Genomic DNA, 25439 nt, shown 5'->3' on the forward strand with positions numbered 1-25439 from the left:
TGAGAATCTGCCTGCCAATGCAGGGGACACGGGTTCGAGCCCTGATCTGGGAAGATCCCACATGCCGCGGAGCAACAGGGCCCGTGAGCCACAATTACTGAGCCTGCGCGTCTGGAGCCTGTGCTCCACAACAAAAGAGGTCGCAATATTGAGAGGCCAGCGCACCACGATGAAGAGTGGCCCCCGCTTGCCACAACTAGAGAAAGCCCTAGCACAGAAACAAAGACCCAACACAGCCATAAATAAATAAATAAAACAAATACGCAAAAAAAAAAAATCTTCTAACAAAGCCAAGGACCACATGGCTTCACAGGGAAATTCCCTCAAATATTTACAGAAGAGCTAACACCTATCCATCTCAAACTCTTCCAAAATATAGCAGAGGAAGGAACACCCCCCAAACTAATTCTACGAGGCCACCATTGCCCTGACACCAAAACCAGAAAAAGATGGCACAAAGAAAGAAAACTAAAGGCCAATATCACTGATGAACTTAGATGCAAAAATCCTCAACAAAATACTAGCAAACAGAATGCAACAGCACAGCAAAAGGATCAAACACCATGATCAAGTGGGGTTTATCCTAGAAATGCAAGGATTCTTCAATATATGGAAAGCAATCCATGTGATATACCATATTAACAAATTGAAGCATAAAAACCATATGATCATCTCAATAGATGCAGAAAAAGCTTTCAACAAAATTCAACACCCATTTATGATAAAAACCCTCCAGAAAGTAGGCATAGAGGGAATTTACCTCAACATAATACAGGCCATATATGACATACCCACAGCTAACATTGTTCTCAATGGTGAAAAACTGATACCATTTCCTCTAAGATCAGCAACAAAACAAGGTTGTCCACTCTCACCACTATTATTAAACAGAGGTTTGGAAGTTGTAGCTACAGCAATCAGAAAAGAAGAAGAAATAAAAGGAATCCAAATCAGAAAAAGAGAAGTAAAGATGTCACTGTTTGCAGATGACAAGATACTATACATAGAGAATCCTAAAGACGTTACCAGAAAATTACTAGAGCTAATCAATGAATTTGGTAAAGTAGCTGGATACAAAATTAATGCACAGAAATCTCTTGCATTCCTATACACTAATGATGAAAAATCTGAAAGGGAAATTAAGGAAACATTCCTATTTACCATTGCAACAAAAAGAATAAAATACCTAGGAATAAACCAACCTAGGGAGACAAAAGACCTGTATGCAGAAAACTATAAGACACTGATGAAAGAAATTAAACATACAAACAGATGGAGAGATATACCATGTTCTTGGACTGGAAGAATCAACATTGTGAAAATGACTACACTCCCCAAAGCAATCTACAGATTCAATGCAATCCCTATCAAACAAGCAGTAGCATTTTTCACAGAACTAGAACCAATAATTTCACAATTTGTATGGAAACACAAAAGACCCTGAATAGCCAAAGCAATCTTGAGAAAGAAAAACGGAGCTGGAGGAATCAGGCTCCCTGACTTCAGACTATACTACAAAGCTACAGTACTCAAGACAGTATGGTACTGGCACAAAAACAAATATACTAAACTGGAAAAATTAGAAAGCTTTGAGATAACCCATGCACATATGGTCACCTTAGCTTTGATAAAGGAGGCAAGAATATACAGTGGAGAAAAGACAGCCTCTTCAATAATTGGTGCTGGGAAAACTGGACAACTACATGTAAAAGAATAAAATTAAAACACTCCCTAACACCATACACAAAAATAAACTCAAAGTGGATTAAAGACCTAAATTTAAGGCCAGACACTATAAAACTTTTAGAGGAAAATATAGGCAGAACACTCTATGACATACATCACAGCAAGATCCTTTCTGACTCACCTCCTAGAGAAATGGAAATAAAAACAAAAATAAACAAATGGGACCCAATGAAACTTAAAAGCTTTTGCACAGCAAAGGAAACCATAATCAAGACGAAAAGACAACCCTCAGAATGGGAGAAAATTTTTGCAAATGAAGCAACTGACAAAGGATTAATCTCCAAAATTTACAAGCAGCTCATGCAGCTCAATATCAAAAAAACAAACAACACAATCCAAAAATGGGCAGAAGACCTAAATAGACATTTCTCCAAAGAAGATATACACATTGCCAACAAACACATGAAGGAATGCTCAACATCATTAATCATTAGAGCAATGCAAATCAAAATTACAATGAGGTATCACCTTACACCAGGCACAATGGCCATCATCAAAAAATCTACAAACAATACATGCTGGAGAGGGTGTGGAGAAAAGGGAACCCTCTTGCACTGTTGGTGGGAATGTAAATGGATACAGCCACTATGGAGAACAGTATGGAGGTTCCTTAGAATACTAAAAATAGAACTACCATATGACCCAGCAATCCCACTACTGGGCATATACCCTGAGAAAACCATAACTCAAAAAGTGTCATGTACCACAATGTTCACTGAAGCTCTATTTACAATAGCCAGCACATGGAAGCAACCTAAGTGTCCATCAACAGAGGAATGGATAAAGAAGATGTGGCACATATATACAATGGAATATTACTGAGCCATAAAAAGAAACGAAATTGAGTTATTTGTAGTGAGGTGGATGGACGCAGAGTCTGTCATACAGCGTGAAGTAAGTCAGAAAGAGAAAAACAAATACTGTTTGGTAACATGTATATATGGAATCAAAAAAAAAATACAGTCATGAAGGCCCTAGGGACAGGGTAGGAATAAATACTCAGACCTATTAGATAATGGACTTGAGGACACGGGGATGAGGAAGGGTAAGGTGGGACAAAGTGAGAGATTGGCATGTGCATATATACATTACCAAATGTGAAACAGATAGCTAGTGGGAAGCAGCCCCATAGCCCATAGGGAGATCAGCTTGGTGCTTTGTGACCACCTAGAGGGGTGGGAGGGAGACGCAAGAGGGAGGAGATATGGGGATATATGTATATGTATAGCTGATTCACTTTGTTATAAAGCACAAACTAACACACAATTGTAAAGCAATTATACTCCAATAAAGATGTTAAAAAAAAAGAAATGAAAACAGAAAAGTTACAACTGATACCACAGAAATACGAAGGATCATAAGAGACTAATACGAACAACTATATGCCAATAAAATGGATAACCTCTAAGAAATGGACAGATTCTTAGAAATGTACTGTCTCCCAAAACTGAACAAAGGAGAAACAAGGAATATACAGAATAATTTACCAGAAAACTACTAGAACTCAATGAATTTGGTAAAGTTTTAGGATACAAAACTAATACACAGAAATTGGTTGCATTTCTAAACACTAACAACAACTATCATAAAGAGAAATTAAGGAAACAATCTCATTTACCATTGCATCAAAAAGAATAAGATACCTAGAAATCAATCTACCTAAGGAGGTAAAAGACATTATACTTGGAAAACTATAAGACACTGATGAAAGAAATTGATGACAACACAGATGGAAAGATATACTGTGTTCTTGGATTGCCAGATTTTATATTGTTAAAACGACCATACTACCGAAAGCAATCTACAGATTCAATGCAGTGCCTATCAAAATACTGATGACAATTTTCACAGAAACATTTTAAAATTTGTATGGAGATGCAAAGTCCCCAACGAGCCAAAATAACCTTGAGAAAGAAGAACAGAGCTGTAGGAATCATGCTTCCTCACTTCAGACTATACTATAAAGCTACAGTCATTAAAAGAGTATAGTACTGGCACAAAAACAGACACAGAGGTCAATGGAATAGAGAGTCCAGAAATAAACCCACACACTTATGTTCAATTAATCTCTGACAAAGGAGTCAAGAGTATAGAATGGGGAAAAAACAGTCTCTTCAATAAGTGGTGCTGGGAAAACTGGACAGCTACACGTGAAAGAATGAAATGAGAACATTATCTACAAGCAAAAGTAAACTCAAAATGGATTAAAGACCTAAATATAATACTGGAAACCATATAATACTGGAAACTCAGTAAGGGGAAGAAAACTAAAATCATATCAAGCATCTTTTCCTACAACACTCTGAGACTAGAAAACAACTGCAAGGAAAAGACTTACACAAACATATCGAAGCTAAACAATATGCTACTAAATCAATCAATGGATCACTGAAGAAATCCAAGAGGAAAGTAAAAAATAAATGGAGGGACTTCCCTGGTGGTGCAGCGGTCAAGAGTCTGCCGGCCGATACAAGGGACATGGGTTTGAGCCCTGGTCTGGGAAGATCCCACATGCCAGGGAGCAACTATGCCCAAGTGCCACAACTACTGAGCTCGTGGGGTACAACTACTGAAGCCCACTTGACTAGAGCCCATGCTCTGCAAGAAGAGAAGCCACACAATGAGAAGCCCGCGCATTGCAATGAAGAGTAGCCCCTGTTCAACGCAACTGGGGAAAGCCTGCCGCAACAATGAAGACCCAACACAGCCAAAACTAAATTAATTAATTAATTCTTAGAAAACCACAACCTTCCCAGACTGAACCAGGAAGAAATAGAAAATATGAACAGACCAATCACAAGCACTGAAATTGAAACTGTGATTTAAAATCTTCTAACAAACAAAGGCCAAGGGCCACATGGCTTCACAGGCAAATTCCATCAAACATTACAGAAGAGTTAACACCTATCCATCTCAAACTCTTCCAAAATATAGCAGAGGGAGGAGCACTCCCAAACTCATTCTACGAGGCCTACATTGCCCTGACACCAAAACAAAGCAAAGATGTCACAAAGAAAGAAAACTAAAGACCAATATCACTGATGAATATAGATGCAAAAATCCTCAATAAAATACTAGCAAACAAAATCCAACAGAACAGCAAAACGATCATACACCATGATCAAGTGGGGTTTCTCCTAGGAATGCAAGGATTCTTCAATATATGGAAATCAATCAATGTGATACACCATATTAACAAATTGAAGCATAAAAACCATATGATCATCTCAATAGATGCAGAAAAAGCTTTCAACAAAATTCAACACTCATTTATGATAAAAACCCTCCAGAAAGTAGGCATACAGGGAACTTACCTCAACATAATAAAGGCCGTATATGACAAACCCACAGCCAACATCGTTCTCAATGGTGAAAAACTGAAACCATTTCCTCTAACATCAGGAAAAAGACAAGGTTGTCCACTCTCACCACTATTATTCAACAGAGTTTTGGAAGTTGTAGCTACAGCAATCAGAGAAGAAGAAGAAATAAAAGTAATCCAAATCAGAAAAAGAGAATAAAGATGTCACTGTTTACAGATGACAAGACACTATACATAGAGAATCCTAAAGATGTTACCAGAAAACTACCAGAGCTAATCAATGAATTTGGTAAAGTAGCTGGATACAAAATTAATGCACAAAAATCTCCTGCATTCCTGTACACTAATGATGAAAAATCTGAAAGGGAAGTTAAGGAAACATTCCCATTTACCATTGCAACAAAAAGAATAAAATATCTAGGAATAAACCTACCTAGGGAGACAAAAGACCTGTATGCAGAAAACTATAAGACACTGATGAAAGAAATTAAAGATACAAACAGATGGAGAGATATACCATGTTCTTGGACTGGAAGAATCAACATTGTGAAAATGACTACACTCCCCAAAGCAATCTACAGATTCAATGCAATCCCTATCAAACAAGCAATAGCATATTTCACACAACTAGAACCAATAATTTCACAATTTGTATGGAAACACAAAAGACCCCAAATAGCCAAAGCAAACTTGAGAAAGAAAAACGGAGCTGGAGGAATCAGGCTCCCTGACTTCAGACTATACTACAAGGCTACAGTATTCAAGACAGTACGGTACTCGCACAAACACAGAAATATAGTAAAATGAAATAGGATAGAAAGCCTTGAGATAAACCCACGCACATATGGTCACCTTACCTTTGATAAAGAAGGCAAAAATATACAATGGAGAAAAGACAGCCTCTTCAATAATTGGTGCTGGGAAAACTGGACAGCTACATGTAAAAGAATAAAATTACAACACTCCCTAACACCATACACAAAAATAAACTCAAAGTGGATTAAAGACCTAAATTTAAGGCCAGACACTCTTAGAGGAAACTCTTAGAGGAAAACATAGGCAGAACACTGTACGACATACATCACAGCAAGATTCTTTTTGACTCACCTCCTAGAGAAATGGAAATAAAAACAAAAATATACAAATGGGACGCAATGAAACTTAAAAGCTTTTGCACAGCAAAGGAAACCATAATCAAGATGAAAAGACAACCCTCAGAATGGGAGGAAATTTTTGCAAATGAAGCAACTGACAAAGGATTAATCTCCAAAATTTACAAGCAGCTCATGCAGCTCAATATCAAAAAAACAAACAACACAATCCAAAAATGGGCAGAAGACCTAAATAGACATTTCTCCAAAGAAGATATACACATTGCCAACAAACACATGAAAGAATGCTCAACATCATTAATCATTAGAGAAATGCAAATCAAAACTACAATGAGGTATCACCTTACACCAGGCAAAATGGCCATCATCTAAAAGTCTACAAACAATACATGCTGGAGAGGGTGTGGAGAAAAGGGAACCCTCTTGCACTGTTGGTGGGAATGTAAATGGATACAGCCACTATGGAGAACAGTATGGAGGTTCCTTAAAAAACTAAAAATAGAACTACCATAAGACTCAGCAATCCCACTACTGGGCATATACCCTGAGAAAACCATAACTCAAAAAGAGTCATGTACCACAATGTTCATTGCAGCTCTATTTACAATAGCCAGGACATGGAAGCAACCTATGTGTCCATCATTGGATGAATGGATAAGGAAGATGTGGCACATATATACAATGGAATATTACTCAGCCATAAAAAGAAACGAAATGGAGTTATTTGTAGTGAGGTGGATGGAGTTAGAGTCTCTCATACAGAGTGAAGTAAGTCAGAAGGAGAAAATCAAATACAGTATGCTAACACATATATATGGAATCTAAGGAAAATTAAAAAAAGGTCATGAAGAACCTAGTGGCAAGATGTGAATAAAGACACAGACCTACTAGAGAATGGACTTGAGGATATGGGGAGGGGGAAGGGTAAGCTGTGACAAAGTGAGAGAGTGGCATGGACATATATACACTATCAAACGTAAAATAGATAGCTAGTGGGAAGCAACCGCAGCACAAGGAGATGAGCCCAGTGCTTTGTGACCACCTAGAGGCGTGGGATAGGGAGGGTGGGAGGGAAGGAGATGTAAGAGGGAAGAGATATGGGAACATATGTATATGTATAACTGATTCACATTGTTATAAAGCAGAAATTAACACAACATTGTAAAGCAATTATACTCCAATAAAGATGTTAAAAAAAAAAGAAGATGTGGCACATATATACAATGGAATATTACTCAGCCATAAAAAGAAACGAAATTGAGTTATTTGTAGTGAGGTGGATGGACTTAGAGTCTGTCATACAGAGTGAAGAAACTCAGAGAAAAACAAATACCATTTGCTAAAACATATATCTGGAATCAAAAAATAAAAAATGTTCATAAAGGACCTAGGGGCAGGATGGGAATAAAGACGCACACCTACTAGATAATGGACTTGAGGACACGGGGAGGAGGAAGGGTAAGCTGGGACAAAGTGAGAGATTGGCATGTACATATATACATTACCAAATGTGAAACTGATAGCTAGTGGGAAGCAGTCCCATAGCACAGGGAGATCAGCTTAGTGCTTTGTGACCACCTAGAGGAGTGGGATAGGGAGGCTGGGAGGGAGACACAAGAGGGAAGAGATATGGGGATATATGTATATGTATAGCTGATTCATTTTGTTATAAAGCAGAAACTAACACAACATTGTAAAGCAATTAGACTCCAATAAAGGTGTTAAAAAGAAAAGAAACAAAACTGAGTTATTTGTAGTGAGGTGGATAGACTTAGAGTCTGTCATACAGAGTAAAGTAAGTCAGAAAGTGAAAAACAAGTACTGTATGCTAACACATATATGTGGAATCTAAAAAAAACCAAAACAAATGGTCATGAAGGACCTAGGGGCAGGATGGAAATTAAGACGCAGACCTACTAGATAATAAACTGTAGGATACGGGGAGGAGAAAGGGTAAGCTGGGACAAAATGAGAGAGTGGCATGGACATATATACATTACAAAATGTGAAACATAGCTAGTGGGAAGCAGCCCCATAGCACAGGGAGATCAGCTCGATGCTTTGTGACCACCTAGAGGAGTGGGATAGGGAGGGTGGGAGGGAGACACAAGAGGGAAGAGATATGGGGATATATGTATATGTATAGCTGATTCATTTTGTTATAAAGCAGAAACTAACACACCATTGTAAAGCAATTATACTCCAATAAAGGTGTTAAAAAAAAAAGAAAGGAAAACAGAAAAGTTACACCTGATACCACAGAAATACAAAGGATCATAAGAGACTTCTACAAACAACTATATGCCAATAAAATGGATATCCTCTAAGAAATGCATAGATTCTTAGAAATGTACAATCTCCCAAAACTGAACAAAGAAGAAACAAGAAACTTAGAGAATAATTTACCAGAAAACTACGAGAGCTCAATGAATTTGGTAAAGTTTCAGTATACAAAACTAATACACAGAAATTGGTTGCATTTCTAAACACTAACAACAACTATCATAAAGAGAAATGAAGGAAACAATCTCATTTACCATTGCATCAAAAAGAATAACATACCTAGATATAAATCTACCTAAGGAGGTAGAACACATCATACTGGGAAAACTATAAGACACTGATGAAAGAAAATGACGACAACACAGATGGAAAGATATACTGTGTTCTTGGATTGCCAGATTTAATATTGTTAAAATGACCCTACTACCCAAGGCAATCTACACATTCAATGCAATTCCTATCAAAATACCGATGACAATTTTCACAGAAACATTTTTAAATTTGTATGGAGACACAAAGACCCCAAAGAGCCAAAATAACCTTGAGAAAGAAGAACAGAGCTGTAGGAATCACGTTTCCTCACTTCAGACTATACTATAAAGCTACAGTCATTAAAAGAGTATAGTACTGGCACAAAAACAGACACAGAAGTCAATAGAATAGAGAGCCCAGAAATAAACCCACACACTTATGTTCAATTATTCTCTGACAAAGGAGTCAAGACTATAAAATGGGGAAAAAACATTCTCTTCAATAAGTGGTGCTGGGAATACTGGACAGCTACATGTGAAAGAATGAAATGAGAACATTATCTACAAGCAAAAGTAAACTCAAAATGGATTAAAGACCTAAATATAATACTGGAAACCATAAAACCTTTACATGAAAACATAGGCACAGCAGTCTTTGACATAAATTGTAGCAATATGTTTTTAGGTTTGTCTCCTAAACCAAAGGAAATACAAGCAAAATAAATAGAACCTCATTTGACTTAAAAACTTTTGCACAATAAACCACTGACAAAATGTAAAGAAACCTACTGAATGGGAGAACATTTGCTAATGATATGACCAATAAGAGGTGAGAAAGGGAATATTTCCTGCCATATCAGTAAACAAAGGATGTCACTGTCATCAACACTTGCAGCCCTGTACGTGAGCCCTTAGGGAACTCAGGAAGGAGAAGAATACCTGCCATCTAGCAGCTATCAGACTGCAGCCATTCCCAAAGGTGAGCCCTGAGGAAACTCAGGATGTGAAAATACAGGACACTGGCCCCATATAGCTGAGGTGCATATCAAAGGAATGAGTTCAGTGAGCCCAGATTCTTGCATTTTCCCATACATAGAAAAGCGCTAAATTCCTTAAAGAAAACCAGATATCCGAAGTTTGCAATAATCTCTTGATGTTCCTGACTACCTGCCCTTCATTGCAAAACTTCTATATAACCTGGCCCCCATCTCGCCTCCTCAGAGCAGTTCTCTCAGGGTAACTTGAGATGCTGCCTCCCAGGCTTGAAGTCCTAAAAATTCCCACTAAATAAAACATAACTCTCAACTTTTAGGTTGTGAATTATGTTTTAAAGTCAAAAGGGGTTAATATGCAACATGTATAAACAGCACATACAGGTCAACATAAAAAAAAAAAAGCCTAACTTTTAAAATGGGCAGAACACCTGAATAGACATTTTTTCCAAAGAAAACATACAGATGGCCAACAGGCACATGAAAAGTGCTGAACATTGCTAATCAGAGAAATACAAATTAAAACCACAATGAGATATCACATCACACCTGTTAGAATGGCTATCATCAAAAAGAACACAACAAATGTTTACATGGACGTTGAGAAAAAGGAACCCTGGTACACTGTTGGTAGGAATGTAAATTGGTGCATCCACTGTGGAAAACAAAACACTAAAAACAGAACCACCATATGACCTAGCAGTTCCACAACTGTGTACGTACTGAAAAAAACTCCCACCAATTTGAAGAGATACACGTACCCCAATGTTCACAGCAGCATTGTTTGCAATTGCCAAGATATGGAAGCAACCTAATTATCCATCCACAGATGAATGGATAAAGATGATGTGTATAATAGAATACTAGTCAGCCACACACAAAACATGAAATTTTGCCATTTGAAACAACATGGATGGACCTGGAGTATATTATGCTGAGTGAAATAAATTAGAGAGAGGCATATACTCTGTTATCACTTATATGTGGAATGTAAAAAATAAAATGAATATAATGAAACAGAAACAGACCTGCCGATAGAGACAACAAGTAGTGGTTACCAGTGGGAAGAGGGAAGGAGGGAGGGGCAATAAAAGGGTAGGGGATTGAGAGGTAAAAACTATTACATGTAAGATAAGCAAGCTACAAGGATTTATTGTACAGCACAGGGAATATAACCAGTATCTTATCATAGTCATAAATGTGTAGCTCTTAAAAATTGCAAATCACCATGCTGTATACCTGTAACATATAATATTTATATCAACCATATCGCAATGAAAAAAGCTAAAACAAAAAAATTTGTTCCGGTCTTAGTTCCCTTTCTAAGTTATTTAGCCAGGCCAACTCACTGTCTGAGTTTTGTTTCCCTCATCAATATTTGGGGGTTAATAACAACACCTTCCCTATGGCCTCACACAATCAGTATTGCCCAATATATGTATATATATTTTAAATCTAACACCCCGAGCTTAAGAAGAACTTGTGAACAGTGTACCTCTCTACCTCATCCCAATCCTCAGTAATTATTCTCATTGTGCAGGACTAAAGGTGTCTCGCCAAAGGTCTCTCACCTTAGAGAGCTAGAACTGAGATTAAAACCCCAGACCTTCTGACAACAAAGATTGTACTCAACTCTTTGTATATGCCAAAAGAAGAATGAACAGAATATGTGAAAGCAAAACAGGAACTTGTAAAGCTACAAATTACATTTGTGATTCAAATCTAGCCTCCTGTCTTCTCTCTCAGCAACTAACTGAAGACCAAAACAATGAGACACCCCTTGCTCAACCCTCCTGCTTTCCTTTCCCCGACCTCCCTCCACTCTCAGTAAATGTTCACCCTAACCCTGTAACCCATTGCTGCCTACCTTGTGTCACGTGAGACATCCGATGGCAAAGAGTCTGTCTTGTCTCCGGAGCTCCATTGCCCGGCTCAGTACTTTGCTGCTGGGCTGTACCACACAGGCCTGCAAGCCCTGTGGTTGCCCAGCCTTGAGACTGAGGAGTCCAGAAGCAGCAACAGAGACATCAACGGTTTATCGTAAGATTCCCTATCCAAGTCGGAAGCAAAAGGTCCTAGAGCGACACCCCACAGTGTTAAGGCTGTCGACAAGCAGAACCTGGCAATCTTCACCACTCAGGGGAGATGGAGGCTATAATTTAGAGGGGGAATTGATGTCAGGTTGGCTCATCAGTTAGCACGGAAACCAGGACCTGGGGCATGAATCTCACAAACCCTCAGCTTAACAACCATCATGAGGGCAGATGTTTCCCTTTAATAGACTAGCAGGTGGAGCCATTCTGGCCTAAGGATTAGAATAATCATGAGCTGGGGCAGAGGGCAAGCACCTTCATGCGAGCAGGGTGTAGGTGAAGCATGGACTGGTCCAGCAGGGGATGAACAGAGAGCAAGAGAACAGCCATCCTGAGTAGCCTGGCCCTACACTCCACCCCTACATACTCTGCATGACCCTTACCATCTTGGTCCACACCTCTCCTGCGATATCCCTGTGTTGAGGTATGTACAGGTACACTGCAACCAGATACCACAAATGCAATACAGAAACAGCTGCTAAAGAGTATCAAAAGAAAGCCAGGCACGTATTGGGTCAACTTTTCATGGAAGCCCGGACGAGGACGACAATGGCATTTCACTGTAGACCCAGGTATCAGGCTCATTTGACAATGAGGCCACCATTGTCACCCGGTCCAAAAACAGATTCCCTCCACTCAGACTCAGTACAAAGTAAAAGATGTTTAATAGGTACAAGACAGGGAAAATCATGACCACTAAGCAAAATAAAAGCAGTAACAGTATTATGAAATAATACCACCCCTGCCTATGGGTTCTGCCCTGGCGTGCAGCACCGTCCCCCACCTGTCCATCCTCAGTCCCCATAGCTGTGCTGATATCTGGAGGGGCAGTGTAACAACAGACCACAGAGTTAATATAATGGTGCCTTTCTCCAGCTGGGGGCCCGGATTAACGACCTCAGTGGTCTTAGGTGGGGCTGGGTAAAAGACAGGTAAAATCTGTTAGTCCCTTTCTAAACCTGTCCCCCACAGGGCGGCAAACTGTGATTTAAAAACCCCCAACAAACAAAAGTCCAGGACCAAATGGCTTCACAGGTGAATTCTATCAAACATGTAGAGAAGAGTTAACCCCTATCCTTCTGAAACTGTTACAAAAAAATTGCAGAGGAAGGAACACTCCCACACTCATTCTATAAGGCCACGATCACCCTGACACCAAAACCAAAGATACTCCCAAAAAGGAATATTACAGGCCAATATCACTGATGAACATAGATGCAAAACCCCTCAACAAAATACTAGCAAACTGAATCCAATAATACATTAAAAGGATCATACACCATGATCCACTGGGATTTATCCCAGGGATGCAAGGAGTTTTCGATATCTGGAAGTCCATCACTGTGACACACCACATTAACAAACTGAGTAAAAACCATACGATCATCTCAGTGGATACAGGAAAAGCTTTAGCCAAAATTCAACACACATTTATCATAAAACCTCTCCAGAAAGTGGGTTCAGAGGGAAACTACCTCAACATCATAAAAGCCACATAGGAAACACCCACAACTAACATCACACTCATAGGAGAAAAGCTGAACGCTTTTCATCTAAGATCAGGAACAAGACAAGGATGTTCACTTTTGCCACTTTTATTCAATGTAGTTGTAAAAGTCCTAGCCATGGAGAGGAAAAAGATATCCAAACTGGAAAAGAAGTAAAACTGTCATTGTTTGCATATGACATGATACTCTACATAAAAAATCCTAAAGATGCTACCAGAAAACTACTAGAGCACATCAATGAATTTGGTAACGTTGCAGGATACAAAATTAATACACTAAAATCTGTTGCATTTCTATACACTAACAATGAAAGACCAGAAAGAGAAATTAAGGGAACAACCCATTTACCATCACATCAAAAAGAATAAAATACTTAGGAATAAACCAACCTAAGAAGGCAAAAGACCTGTACTCCAAAAACTATAAGACACTGATGAAAGAAATCAAAGATGACACACACAGATGGAAAGATATACCATGTTCTTGGAATGGAAGAATCAGTAGTGTCAAAATGACTATACTACCCAAGGCAATCTACAGATTCAATGCAATCCCTATCCAATTACCAATGTCATTTTTCACAGAACTAGAACAAAATTTTTTAAAATTTGTATGGAAACAAAAAAGACCCCAAATAGCCAAAACAATCTTGAGAAAGGAAAACAGAGCTGGAAGAATCAGAACCCCTGGATTCAGATTACACTACAAAGCAACAGTCATCAAAACAGTATGGTACTGGCATTAAAGAAAGGACATAGATATCAATGGAAGAGGATAGAAAGCCCAGAAATAAACCCACACACCTATGGTCAATTAATCTATGGCAAAGGACACAAGACTGTACAATGAAGAAAGGACAGTCTCTTCAATAACTGGTGCTGGGAAAACTGGATAACTACATGTAAAGAAATGAAACTAGAATATTCTGTAACACCATACACAAAACTAAACTCAGAAGGATTAAAGAACTAAATTTAAGACTGGATTCCATAAAACTCCTAGAGGAAAACATATGCAGAACACACTTTGACATAAATGGCAGCAGTATCTTTTTGGATCAGTCTCCTAGAATAATGGAAATAAAATCAAAAATTAAAAAACAGAACCTAATTATACTCAAAATCTTTTGCACAGCAAAGGAAACCATAAACAAAATGAAAAGACAACCTATAGAATGGAAGGAAATATTTGCAAATGATGCCCACGACAAGGAATTAATCTCCAAAATATACAAAAAGCTCATAATGCTCAATATCATATAAAACCCAAAACAACCCAATACAAAAATGGCCAGAAGATCTAAATAGACATTTCTCCAAAGAAGACACACAGGTGGCCCAGAGGCATATGAAAAGATGCTCAACATCACTTATTATTAGAGAAATGTAAATCAAAACTACAGTGAGGTATCACTTCATGCCAGTCAGAAGGGCCATCATTAAAAAGTCTACAAACAATAAATGCTGGAGAGTGTGTGGAGAAAAGAGAATCCTCTTCCTACACTGTTGTTGAGAATGTAAATTGGTACACCCATTGTGGAGAACAGTATGGAGGTCTTCTAAAAAAAACTAAAAATAGAACTACCATATGATCCAGCAATCCCACTCCTGGGCATCTATCCAGAGGAAACCATAATTCAAAAAGATACATGAACCTCAATGTTCAATCCACCACTATTTACAATAGCCAAGACATGGAAGCAACCTAAATGTCCATCAGCAGAGGAATGGATAAAGAAGAGGTGGTACATATATACAAGGAATATTATTCAGCCATTAAAAAGAATAATGCCATTTGCTGCAACATGGGTGGACCTAGAGATCATCATACAAGTGAAGTCACACAGAAAACAGACAAACATCATGTGTTACCACTTATATGTGGAATCTAAAAAATGATATAAATGAACTTATTTACAAAACAGAAACAGACTCACAAACTCCAAAAACATATTTATGGTTATCAAAGGGGAAAGGTTGGGGGAGGGATAAATTAGAAATTTGGGATTCACATATAAACACTACTATATATAAAATACATAATCACTAAGAACCTCCTGTATATCACAGGGAACTCTAGTCAATATTCTGTAATACCCTATATGGGAAAGTAATCTGAAAAAGAATGGATATACATATATTACGACGAAATCACTTTGCTGTACACCTGAAAGTAACACAACATGGTAAATCAATGGTATTCTAATATAAAAATGAATTATTTAAAACAAAAACAAAAATCTATAATACATACATGCATAAAAGCAAAAGGAAACCAAAGACAATCAAATCACAAGAGAACAAAAGATACCTATGAAAAAACAACCCCAAAACAATTAACAAAATGCCAAAGAACATAAGTATCAATAACTACCATAAACATAAATGGCTTAAATGCTCCAATCAAAAGACAGGGTGGGTGAATGGATTCAAAAACAAGACCCACATATATGCTGCCTAAAAGGGACTCACTTCAGATCTAAAAACACACACAGACTGAAAGTGAGGGAATGTACAAAGGTATTCCATGCAAATGGGAAATCCAGGGTAGCAGTACTTAGACAAAGCAGACTTTAAAGACTGTTACAAAAGACAAAGGAGGACATTATATAATGATCAGTGGATCAATCCAAGAAACTATAACAATTGTAAATATATATACACCTAACACAGGAGAAGCTAAATACATAAAGCAAGTATTAATAGACAAAAAAGGAGAAATTGACAGTAACACAATAGTAAGGGATTTTAACACCCTACTTACATCAGTGGACAGAGTATCCAGATATAATCAATAAGGAAACACTGGCCTTAAATGACACATTAGGTCAAATGGACTTAATTCATATATAGAACATTCCATCTGAAAGCAACAGAATACACATTCTTTTCACGTGCACATACAACATTCTCCAGGATAGATCACATTCTAGGCCCAACAAACAAGCCTCAGTAAGGTGAAGAAAACTGAAATCATAACAACCATATTTTACAACCACAACACTCTGAGACTAGAAATCAACTGCAAGGAAAAGACTTACAAAAACATATGGAAGCTAAACAATATGCTATTAAATCAATCAATGGATCACTGAAGAAATCAAAGGGGCAACTAAAAAATAAACGGAGGAAAATAAATAAATATATAAATAAAAGAAGGGACTTCCCTGGTGGTGCAGTGGTTAAGAGTCTGCCTGCCAATGCAAGCGACATGGGTTTGAGCCCTGGTCTGGGAAGATCCCACATGCCACGGAGAAACTAAGTCCATGTGCCACAACTACTGAGCCTGTGTGCCACAACTGCTGAAGCCCACTTGCCTAGAGCCTGTGCTCTGCAACAAGAGAAGCCACGCAATGAGAAGCCCGCGCATTGCAACAAAGAGTAGCCCCTGCTCACCGCAACTAGGGAAAGCCTGCTGCAACAAATGAAGACCCAAGACAGCCAAAACTAAATTAACTAATTAATTTAAAAACAATTAAATGGAGAGGAGTGAAAATGAAAACACCTTGATCCAAAATATTGGGGACCCAGCAATAGCAGTTCTAAGAGGGAAGTTTACAGCTAGTGATACAAGCTTACCACAGGAAACAAGAAAAATCTCAAACAACCTAACCTTACACCTAAAAGGTACTAGAAAGAGAACAACCAAAGGAAAGAAATCAAAGATCACAGCGAAGTAAATGAAATAGTTTACTTGATCTTTTCTACCTGTTTTATTCTAAGAGTTGGTTCTTTGAAAAGATAAAGAAAACTGATAAACCTTTAGCCAGACTCATGAAGAAGGAGAGGGCCCAAATCAATAAAATCAGAAGTGAACCTATGATCAAGGGATCAATCCAAGAAGAAGATATAACCATTGTAAATATTTACGCACCCAACATAGGAGCACCTCAATACACAAGGCTAATGCTAACAGACATAAGAGGGGAAATCGACAGTAACACAATCGTAGTAGAGGACTGTACACCCCACTTTCACCAATGGACAGATGACCCAAATGAAAATAAATAAGGAAACACGAGCTTTAAATGGTACATTAAGATGGACTTAATTGATATTTAAAGGACATTCCATCCAAAAACAACAGAATACACTTTTTTCACAAGTGCTCATGGAACATTCTCCAAGATAGATCATATCTTGGGTCACAAATCAAGCCTTGGTAAATTTAAGAAAATTGAAATCATATCAAGTATCTTTTCCAACCAAAATGCTCTGGGATGAGACATCAATTACAGGAAAAAATCTCTAAAAAATATACACATGGAGGCTAAACAATATGCTACTAAATAACCAAGAGATGACTGAAGAAATCAAAAAATACCTAGATACAAATGACAGTGAAAATACGATGACCCAAAACCTATGGGATGCAGCAAAGGCAGTTTAAGAGGGAAGTCTATAGCAATAAAATCGTACCTCAAGAAACAAGAAAGGTCTCAAATAAACAACCTAACCTTACACCTAAAGCAATTAGAGAAAGAAGAACAAAAAACCCCAAAGTTAGCAGAAGGAAAGAAATCATAAAGATCAGATCACAAATAAAAAATAAAGAAATGAAGGAAACGATAGCAAAGATGAAGAAAACTAAAAGCTGGTTGTTTGAGAAGGTAAACAAAATTGATAAGCCATTAGCCAGACTCAGCAAGAAAAAAAAGGGAGAAGACTTAAATCAACTGAATTAAAAATGAAAAAGTAGAAGTAACAAAGGACACTGCAGGAATGCAAAGGATCATGAGAGCTTACTACAAGCAACTCTATGCCAATAAAATAGACAACCTGGAAGAAATGGACAAATTCCGAGAAAACCACAACCTTCCGAAACTGAACCAGGAAGAAATAGAAAATATGAACAGACCAATCACAAGCACTGAAATTGAAACTGTGATTAAAAATCTTCTAACAAACAAAAGCCAAGGACCACACGGCTTCTCAGGCAAATTCCATCAAACATTTACAGAAGAGCAAACACCTATCTATCTCAAACTCTTCCAAAATATAGCAGAGGGAGGAACACTCCAAAACTCATTCTACGAGGCCTCCATTGCCCTGACACCAAAACCAGACAAAGATGTCACAAAGAAAGAAAACTAAAGGCCAATATCACTGATGAACATAGATGCAAAAATCCTCAACAAAATACTAAGCAAACAGAATCCAACAGCACAGCAAAAGGATAATACACCATGATCAAGTGGGGTTTATCCTAGGAATGCAATGATTCTTCAATATATGGAAATCAATCAATGTGATAAACCATATTAACAAATTGAAGCATAAAAACCATATGATCATCTCAATAGATGCAGAAAAAAGCTTTCAACAAAATTCAACACCCATTTATGATAAAAACCCTCCAGGAAGTAGGCATAGAGGGAACTTAACTCAACATAATAAAGGCCATATATGACAAACCCACAGCCAACATCGTTCTCAATGGTGAAAAACTGAAACCCTTTCCTCTCAGATCAGGAACAAGACAAGGTTGTCCACTCTCACCACTATTATTCAACAGAGTTTTGGAAATGGTAGCTACAGCAATCAGAAAAGAAGAAGAAATAAAAGGAATCCAAATCAGAAAAAGAGAAGTAAAGATGTCTCTGTTTGCAGATGACAAGATACTATATATAGAGAATCCTAAAGATGTTACCAGAAAACTACTAGAGCCAATCAATGAATTTGGTAAAGTAGCTGGATACAAAATTAATGCACAGAAATCTCCTGCATTCCTATGCACTAATGATGAAAAATCCGAAAGGGAAATTAAGGAAACATTCCCATTTACCATTGCAACAAAAAGAATAAAATACCTAAGAATAAACCTACCTAAGGAGACCTGTATGCAGAAAAGAATAAGACACTGATGAAAGAATTTAAAGATACAAACAGACGGAGAGATATACCATGTTCTTGGACTGGAAGAATCAACATTGTGAAAATGACTATACTACCCAAAGCAATCTACAGATTCAGAGCAATCCCTATCAAACTACTAATAGCATTTTTCACAGAACTATAACCAAAAATTTCACAATTTGTATGGAAACACAAAAGACCCTAAATAGCCAAAGCAATCTTGAGAAAGAAAAACGGAGCTGGAGGAATCAGGCTCCCTGACTTCAGACTATACTACAAAGCTACAGTACTCAAGACAGTATGGTACTGGCACAAAAATAGAAATATAGTAAAATGGAACAAGATAGAAATCCTTGAGATAAACCCATGCAGATATGGTCACCTTAGCTTTGATAAAGGAGGCAAGAATATACAATGGAGAAGACAGCCTCTTCAATGATTGGTGCTGGGAAAACTGGACAGCTACACGTAAAAGAATGAAATTAGAACACTCCCTAACCCCATATACAAAAATAAACACAAAATGGATTAAAGACCTAAATTTAAGGCCAGATACTATAAAACTCTTAGAGGAAAACATAGGCAGAACACTCTACAACATATATCACTGCAAGATCCTTTTTGACTCACCTCCTAGAGAAATGGAAGTAAAAACAAAAATAAACAAATGGGACCTAATGAACCTTAACAGCTTTTGCACAGCAAAGGAAACCATAATCAAGACGAAAAGACATCCCTCAGAGTGGGAGAAAATATTTGCAAATGAAGCAACTGCCAAAGGATTAATCTCCAAAATTTACAAGCAGCTCATGCAGCTCAATATCAAAAAAACAAAAAACCCAATTCAAAAATGGACAGAAGGCCTAAATAGACATTTCTCCAAAGAAGATACACAGATTGTCAACAAACACATGAAAGAATGCTCAACATCATTAATCATTAGAGAAATGCAAATCAAAACTACAATGAGGTATCACCTTACACCAGTCACATTGGCCATCATCAAAAAATCTACAAACAATACATGCTGGAGGGGTATTTATTTGAGAAAAGAGAACCCTCTTGCACTGCTGCTGGGAATGTAAATGGATACAGTCACTATGGAGAACAGTATGGAGGTTCCTTAAAAAACTAAAAATGGAACTACCATATCACCCAGCAATCCCACTACTGGGCATATACCCTGAGAAAACCATAACTGAAAAAGAGTCATGTACCACAGTGTTCATTGAAGCTCTATTTACAATAGCCAGGAAATGGAAGCAACCTAAGTGTCCATCATCGGATGAATGGATAAAGAAGATGTGGCAAATATATACAATGGAATATTACTCAGCCATAAAAAGAAACGAAATGGAGTTATTTGTAGTGAGGTGGATGAACCTAGAGTCTGTCCTACAGAGTGAAGTCAGTCAGAAAGAGAAAAACAAATACTGTATGCTAACACATATATATGGAATCTAAGAGAAAAAAAAAAAGGTCATGAAGAACCTAGGGGCAAGATGGGAATAGAGACACAGTCCTACTAGAGAATGGACTTGAGGATATGGGGAGCGGGAAGGGTAAGCTGTGACAAAGTGAGAAAGTGGCATGGACAAATATATAGACTACCAAACGTAAAATAGCTAGCTAGTGGGAAGCAACCACATAGCACAGGGAGATCAGCTCGGTGCTTTGTGACCACCTAGAGGGGTGGGATAGGGAGGGTGGGAGGGAGGGAGATGCAAGAGGGAAGAGATATGGGAACATATGTATATGTATAACTGATTCACTTTGTTATAAAGCAGAAACTAACACACCATTGTAAAGCAATTATACTCCAATAAAGATGTTAAAAAAAAGAAGATCTGGCGCATATATACAATGGAATATTACTGAGCCATAAAAAGAAATGAAATTGATTTATTTGTGGTGAGGTGGATGGACCTAGAGTCTGTCATACAGCGTGAAGTAAGTCAGAATGAGAAAAACCAATACCATATGCTAACACATATATATGGAATCTAAAAAAAAAAAAAAAGTCATGAAGGACCTAGGGGCAGGATGGGAATAAAGACACAGACCTACTAGGTAATGGACTTAAGGACACAGGGAGGAGGTAGGGTAAGCTGGGACAAAGTGACAGACTGGCATATACATATATCCATTGCCAAATGTGAAACTGATAGCTAGTGGGAAGCAGCCCCATAGCACAGGGAGATCAGCTCGGTGCTTTGTGACCACCTAGAGGACTGGGATAGGGCGGTTGGAAGGGAGACGCAAGAGGGAGGAGATATGGGGATATATGTGTACGTATAGCTGATTCACTTTGTTATACAGCAGAAACTAACACAACATTGTAAAGCAATTATACTCCAATAAAGATGTTAAAAAAAAAAGAAACAAAACTGAGTTATTTGTAGTGAGGTGGACGGACCTACAGTCTGTCATACAGAGTGAAGTAAGTCAGAAAGAGAAAATCAAATACTGTATGCTAACACATATATATGCAATCTAAAAAAAAAGGTTCTGAAGAACCTAGGGGCAGGACAGAAATAGAGACGCGCAGACATAGAGAATGGACTTGAGGACATGGGGAGTGGGATGGGTAAGCTGGGACGAAGTGAGAGAGTGGCATGGACATATATACACTACCAAATGTAAAATAGCTAGCTAGTGGGAAGCAGCCACATAGCATAGGGAGATCAGCCTGGTGCTTTGTGACCACCTAGAGGGGTGGGACAGGGAGGGTGGGAGGGAGACACAAGAGGGAGGAGATATGGGGATATATGTATATGTATAGCTGAATCACTTTGTTATAAAGCAGAAACTAACACAACATTGTAAAGCAATTATACTCCAATAAAGGTGTTAAAAAAAAAAGAACTGAAAACAGAAAACTTACACCTGATACCACAGAAATACAAAAGATCATAAGAGACTACTACAAACAACTATATGCCAATAAAATGGATATCGTTTTAGAAATGGATAGATTCTTAAAAATGTACTATCTCCCAACACTGAACAAAGAAGAAAAAAGGAATTTAGAGAATAATTTACCAGAAAACTACTAGAGCTCAATGAATTCGGTAAAGTTTCAGTATACAAAACTAATACACAGATATTGGTTGCATTTCTAAACACTAACAACAACTATTATAAAGAGAAATTAAGGAAACAATCTCATTTACCTTTGAATCAAAACGAATAACATACCTAGATATAAATCTACCTAAGGAGGTAAAAGACATCATACTTGGAAAACTCTAAGACACTGATGAAAGAAATTGATGACAACACAGATGGAAAGATATACTATACTCTTGGATTGCCAGATTTAATATTGTGAAAATGACCATACTACCCAAGGCAATCTACAGATTCAATGCAGTCCCTATCAAAATACCAATGACAATTTTCACAGAAACATTTTTAAATTTGTATGGAGACACAAAGACCCCAACGAGCCAAAATAATCTTGAGAAAGAAGAACAGAGCTGTAGGAATCATGCTTCCTCACTTCAGACTATACTATAAAGCAACAGTCATTAAAGGAGTACTATAAAGCTACAGTCATTAAAAGAGCAAAAATAACCTTGAGAAAGAAGAAGAGAGCTGTAGGAATCATGCTTCCTCACTTCAGACTATACTATAAAGCTACAGTCATTAAAAGAGTATAGTACTGGCACAAAAACAGACACAGAGGTCAATGGAATAGAGAGCCCAGAAATAAACCCACACACTTATGTTCAATTAATCTCTGACAAAGGAGTCAAGAGTATAGAATGGGGAAAAAACACTCTCTTCAGTAAGTGGTGCTGAGAAAACTGGACAGCTACATGTGAAGGAATGAAAGGAGAACATTATCTACAAGCAAAAGTAAACTCAAAATGGATTAAAGACCTAAATATAACACTGGAAACCATAAAACCTTTAGATGAAAACATAGGCACAGCAGTCTTTGACATAAATTGTAGCAATATGTTTTTAGGTTTGTCTCCTAAAGCAAAGGAAATACAAGCAAAATAAATAGAACCTAATTCGACCTAAAAACTTTTGCACAATAAAGAAAACCACTGACAAAATGAAAAGAAACCTACTGAATGGGAGAACATTTGCTAATGATACGACCAGTAAGGGGTGAGAAATGAAATACTTCCAGCCATATCAGTAAACAAAGGATTTCACGGTCATCAACAACTGCAGCCCTCTAACGTGAGCCCTGAGGGAACTCAGGAAGGAGAAGAATACCTGCCATCTAGCAGCTAACAGACTGCAGCCATTCCCTATGGTGAGCCCTGAGGAAACTCAGGATGTGAAAATACAGGATAGTGGCCCCATATAGCTGAGGTGCATATCAAAGGAATGAGTTCAGTGAGCCCAGACTCTTGCATTTTCCCATACGTAGAAAAGCGCTAAATTCCTTAAAGAAAACCAGATATCCAAAGTTTGCAATAATCTCTTGATGTTCCTGACTACCTGCCCTTCGTTGCAAAACTTCTATATAACCTTGCCCCCCTCCTCGCCTCCTCAGAGCAGTTCTCTCAGGGTTACTTGAGATGCGGCCTCCCAGGCTCGAAGTCCTAAAAATTCCCACTAAATAAATCATAACTCTCAACTTTTAGGTTGTGAATAATGTTGTAAAGTCAACAGGGGTTAATATGCAACATGTATAAACAGTTCATACAGCTCAACATAAAACAAAAAAAGCCTAACTTTTAAAATGGGCAGAAGACCCGAATAGACATTTTTTCCAAAGAAGACATACAGATGGCCAACAGGCACATGAAAAGTGCTGAACATTGCTAATCAGAGAAATACAAATTAAAACCACAATGAGATATCACATCACACCTGTTAGAATGGCTATCATCAAAAAGAACACAACAAACGTTTACATGGATGTTGAGAAAAAGGAACCCTGGTACACTGTTGGTAGGAATGTAAATTGGTGCATCCACTGTGGAAAACAAAAAACTAGAAACAGAACCACCATATGACCCAGCAGTTCCACTCCTGTGTATGTAACCAAAAAAAAACCCCACCAATTTGAACAGATACACGTACCCCAATGTTCACAGCAGCATTGTTTGCAATTGCCAAGCTATGGAACTAACCTAATTACCCATCTATAGATGAATGGATAAAGATGACGTGTATAATAGAATACTACTCTGCCACACACAAAAAATGAAATTTTGCCATTCGCAACAACATTGATGGACCTGGAGCATATTATGCTGAGTGAAATAAATTAGAGAGAGGCATATACTCTGCTATCACTTATATGTGGAATGTAAAAAATAAAATGAATATAATCAAACAGAAACAGACCCACAGACAGAACAAGTAGTGGTTACCAGTGGGAAGAGGGAAGGAGGGAGGGGCAATAAAAGGGTAGGGGATTAAGAGGTACAAACCCTTACATGTAAGCTAAGGAAGCTACAAGGACTTATTGTACAGCACAGGGAATATAACAAATATCTTATGATAGTTATAAATGTGTAGCTCTTAAAAATTGCAAATCACTATCTTGAACACCTGTAACATATAATATATACATCAACCATATCGCAATGAAAATGTTAAAACAAAAAACTGTGTTCAAGTCTTAGTTCCCTTTCTAAGTTATTTAACCAGGGCAACTCAGTGTCTGAGTTTTCTTTCCCTTGTCAATATTTGGGGGTTAATAACAACACCTTCCCTATGCCCTCACAGAATCAGTATTGCCCAATATATATATATATCTTAAATCTAACACCCCAAGCTTAAGAAGCACTTGTGAACAGTGTACCTCTGAACCTCATCCCAATCCTCAGTAATTATTCTCATTGTGCAGGACTAAAGGTGTCTCGCCAAAGATCTCTCACGGTAGACAGGTAGAAATGAGATTAAAACCCGAGACCTTCTGACAACAAAGATTGTACTCAACTCTTTGTATATGCCAAAAGAAGAATGAACAGAATATGTGAAAGCAAAAGAGGAACCTGTAAAGCTACAAATTACATTTGTGATTCAAGATCTAGCCTCCTGTCTTCTCTCTCAGCAACTAACTGAAGACCAAAAGAATGAGACACCCCTTGCTCAACCCTCCTGCTTCCCCTTCCCCGACCTCCCTCCACCCTCAGTAAATGTTCATCATGACCCTGTAACCCACTGCTGCCTCCCCTGTGTCATGTGATACCTCTGATGGCAAAGAGTCTGCCTTGTCTCTGGAGCTCCATTGCCCAGCTCAGTACTTCACTGCTGGGCTGTACCACACAGGCCTGCAATCCTTGTGGTTGCCCAGCCTTGA

The sequence above is a fragment of the Balaenoptera physalus genome, assembly GCF_965194825.1.
Source record: "Balaenoptera physalus genome assembly, chromosome: 2".
In the NCBI taxonomy this organism is placed as follows: Eukaryota; Metazoa; Chordata; class Mammalia; order Artiodactyla; family Balaenopteridae; genus Balaenoptera; species Balaenoptera physalus.